Source organism: Triticum urartu, chromosome 7, assembly GCF_003073215.2.
Source record: "Triticum urartu cultivar G1812 chromosome 7, Tu2.1, whole genome shotgun sequence".
Lineage (NCBI taxonomy): Eukaryota > Viridiplantae > Streptophyta > Magnoliopsida > Poales > Poaceae > Triticum > Triticum urartu.
This window is the reverse complement of record NC_053028.1, coordinates 151,111,546-151,116,171: the sequence shown is the minus strand read 5'-3', so window position 1 is coordinate 151,116,171 and position 4,626 is coordinate 151,111,546.

The following is a 4,626-nucleotide window of genomic DNA, read 5'->3' as shown; positions in this document are numbered from 1 at the left end:
CCGAGTGAGAGGTTTGCTCACCACTCGGTAGGATTTTTCAAACTTAGGTGAGTACTGGACTGCAGCGAAGCCCCCGAGTGGGAGGGTTGATCACCGCTCAGTAGGATTTTTCAAACTTAGGCGAGTACTGGACTGCAGCGAAGCCCCCGAGTGGGAGGGTTGATCACCTCTCAGTAGGATTTTTCAAACTTAGGTGAGTACTGGACTGCAGCGAAGCCCCCGAGTGGGAGGGTTGATCACCGCTCAGTAGGATTTTTCAAACTTAGGCGAGTACTGGACTGCAGCGAAGCCCCCGAGTGAGAGGCTTGCTCACCACTTGGTAGGATTTTTCAAACTTAGGTGAGTACTGGACTGCAGCTAAGCCCCCGAGTGAGAGGTTTGCTCACCACTCGGTAGGATTTTTGAAACTTAGGCGAGTACTGGACTGCAGCGAAGCCCCCGAGTGAGAGGCTTGCTCACCACTCGGTAGGATTTTTCAAACTTAGGCGAGTACTGGACTGCAGCTAAGCCCCCGAGTGAGAGGCTTGCTCACCACTCGGTAGGATTTTTCAAACTTAGGCGAGTACTGGACTGCAGCTAAGCCCCCGAGTGAGAGGTTTGCTCACCACTCGGTAGGATTTTTCAAACTTAGGTGAGTACTGGACTGCAGCTAAGCCCCCGAGTGAGAGGCTTGCTCACCACTCGGTAGGATTTTTTAAACTTTGGCGAAACGGATTCGCAGCTAAGCAACCGAGTGAGAGGCTTGCTCAGCACTTGATAGGATTTTTTAAACTTAGGCGAAACGGATTCGCGGCTAAGGCACCCACTGGGGGATTTGAAACATATAACAAAGAAAGAGTAAACATTTAGGAGACTGTAAAACTATGTCTTTGATAATCAAACTAGAAGGTATTTATTATTACATCTGAACGCTTAAGTATAAAAGGGGCTTAGCAACTACGCATTCCAAGCGCGTGGCTCGTCTTTCTTGTGCTCGACATTGTAAAGGTGGTATGCTCCATTGTGGAGCACCCTTGTGACGATGAAGGGGCCTTCCCAAGCAGGAGCAAGCTTGTGTGGTTTCTGCTGATCCACTCGAAGAACCAAGTCTCCCTCTTGAAATGCTCGCCCCCTCGCATTTCTAGTGTGGAATCGACGTAGGTCTTGCTGATAGATGGTTGACCGGATCAAGGCCATCTCTCTTTCCTCTTCCAGGAGATCAACTGCATCTTGCTGTGCATGTTCTGCTTCATCTTCTGGGAAATGCCCAAATCGGGGTGCATTGTGAAGCAAGTCACTTGGGAGTACAGCTTCAGCTCCATAGACCAAGAAGAATGGAGTTCAGCCAATCGACCGATTGGGAGTTGTCCTCAATCCCCAAAGCACTGATGGAAATTCATCGACCCAGGCGCCTGCTGCATGCTTGGGATCACACATCAGTCAGGGTTTCAGTCCTTTGAGAATCAATCCGTTTGCTCTTTCAGCTTGTCCATTCGACTAGGGGTGCGCAACTGAAGCATAGTCGACTGGAGTGCCTTGGGAAGCACAGAAGGCTCTAAACTCATCAGAATCGAAGTTCTACCCATTGTCAGTGATGATGCTGTGCGGAACACCATATATGAATGTTAACTCTCTGATGAAGCTGACAGCAGTACAGGCTTCAAGACTTTTGATATGCTTGGCTTCGATCCATTTGGTGAACTTGTGACTGCCACGAGCACATGAGTGAAGCCGCTCCTACAAGTCTTGAGAGGTCCAACCATATCCAATCCCCAAACAGCAAAGGGCCAGACGAGTGGAATGGTCTTCAGGGCTGATGCAGGCTTGTGAGACATGTTGGAGTAAAACTGGCAACCTTCACATTTGTCGACTATTTCTGTTGCCATCTCATTTGCTCGCGGCCAATAAAATCCCGCTCGGTATGCTTTGGCCACAATGATTCGAGAGGACGCATGGTGACCACAGGTCCCCGAGTGGATGTCATTGAGGATCACTCGACCTTCCTCTGGTGTTATGCATTTCTGGCAGACTCCAGTCACACTTTCTCTGAACAACTGTCCTCTTATCACAGTAAAGGCTTTGGATCGACGGACGATCTATCGAGCCTCTTCTTCATCCTCTGGGAGTTACTTCCTAAGGATGTATGAAATCTACGGCACTGTCCAGTAGGGAGCGATGACCAAAACCTCCATGATCAAGTCGACCACGGCTGGGACTTCGACTTCAGTCAGACCAGTGGCACTTTTTGGTTGTGGGGGCTCTTTAGTGAAACGATCTTCTTGAACTGAAGGTGTATGAATATGTTCCAAGAACACATTGCTGGGAATGGCCTCCCTCTTGGAACCTATCTTTGCTAGATCATCGGCAGCTTGATTTTTCAGTTGGGGTATGTGATGGAGCTCTAACCCCTCGAACTTCTTCTCTATCTTCTACACTGCATTACAGTAGCCAGTCATAGCTGGGCTTCTAACATCCCACTCCTGCATCACTTGATTAACCACTAAATCTGAGTCGCGGTAGACCATGAGGTGACGACGCCGAGTGAAATGGCCATACGCAACCCGTACAGAAGTGCTTCATATTCAGCTTCGTTGTTGGAGGATTCAAAATGAATCTAGAGAACATAGCTGAGTTTGTCGCCTCGGGGGATACCAATACCACCCCAGCACCGGAACCATTCAACATCTTGGATCCATCGAAGAACATGGTCCAATGCTCTGAGTGAATCTGAGTCAGTAGTTGCTGTTCAATCCACTCGACGAGGAAATCTGCTACTGCTTGGGACTTGATAGCTTTCTTTGCCTCAAACTTGATATCCAAGGGAAGGAGTTCAATCGCCCACTTTGCCACTCGACCAGTTGCATCTCTGTTGTTCAGGATCTCTGACAACGATGCATCGCTGACGACTGTAATGGAGTGATCAGAGAAGTAATGTGCAACCTTCTTCATGGTCATGTAAATCCCGTAAACAAGCTTCTGATAATGTGGATATCTTTGCTTGGATAGAGTCCGAACTTCAGAAACATAGTATACTAGGCGCTGAACTTTATAGGCTTTTCCTTCTTCTTCCCGCTCGACCATGAGCACCATACTGACAACTTGTCCTGTGGCTGCAATATAAAGCAGTAAAGGCTGTTTGCTGATTGGGGCAGCAAGCACCAGCTAGGTGGAAAGCAGGGCTTTGAGTTCTGCAAACGCTGCGTTAGCTTCATCTGTCCACTCGAACTTATCAGATTTCTTCATCAGTCGGTAAAGAGGCAGGGCCTTTTCACCGAGACGAGATATGAATCGACTCAAGGCGGCCAAACAACCAGTAAGCTTCTGGACATCGTGTACATGTATAGGGTGCTTCATCCGGAGTATGGCACCAACTTTCTCTGGGTTTGCGTCGATCCCTTGTTCGGAAACAAGGAAACCGAGCAACTTTCCACCAGGAACTCCGAATGTACACTTTGGTGGATTAAGCTTGATATCATACCTTCTAAGGTTGGCAAAAGTTTCAGCAAGGTCACCAAGCAGGTCGGAACGCTTTCATGACTTGACCATAATGTCATCCATGTATGCTTCCACATTCCGACTGAGTTGAGTGAGCAGACACTTTTGAATCATCCTCGTGAATGTGGCTCCAGCGTTCTTCAGGCCGAATGGCATGGTAACATAACAGAAACATCCGAATGGAGTGATGAAAGCCGTTTTTATCTCATCGGGTCCATACAGTCGGATCTGATGATACCCGGAATAGGCGTCCAGAAAAGACAATCGCTCACACCTCGCAGTCGAGTCGATAATTTGGTCAACGCGGGGGAGAGGAAAATGATCTTTCGGGCAGGCCCGATTGATATGCTTGAAGTCGATGCAGATGCGAAGTGAATCGTCCTTCTTAGGGACCATGACAACATTGGCGAGCCACTCAGAGTGGTAAATCTCTCGGATGAACTCAACTGCCAGGAGCCGAGCCACTTCCTCACCAATTGCTTTCCTCTTCTGTACGGCGGACCATCGAAGATGTTCCTTGACTGGTTTTACCTTCAGGTCGACTCGCAAACGATGCTCAGCCAGTCCCTTGGGTACACCCGGCATGTCAGAAGGTTTCCATGCAAAGATGTCCTAGTTCTCACGGAGGAACTGGATGAGCACTTCTTCCTATTTACTGTTGAGTGATGTTGAGATACGAGTAGGAGTAGCATTAGGGTCCGTTGGGTGAATATGAATCGGCTTGGTTTCACCGGACGACTGAAATGCAGAATCAGTGACAGGCTTCTTGGAGCGCAACAAGTCACTCGGATCTGCGTTCTTCCGGTATTCTTGCATTTCGACTGCTCCCATTTGCGCATCGGCGATTTTTGAACCCTTCTGGAAGCACTCTTCTGCCTTCTGCCGATTGCCAATGATGGTGATCACTCCTCTAGGACCAGGCATTTTCAACTTGAGGTACATGTAACATGGTCGAGCCATGAAACGTGCATAGGCAGGCCTACCCAGAATGGCATTATAAGCACTCTGGAAATCCACTACTTCAAATGTCAACTTTTCTTTGCGGTAATTCTTGGAATCACCAAAAACCACATCAAGGGCGATCTGGCCGAGTGATTCAGCCTTCTTGCCAGGTATGACGCCATGGAAAATCATATTGCTTTCACTGAGCTT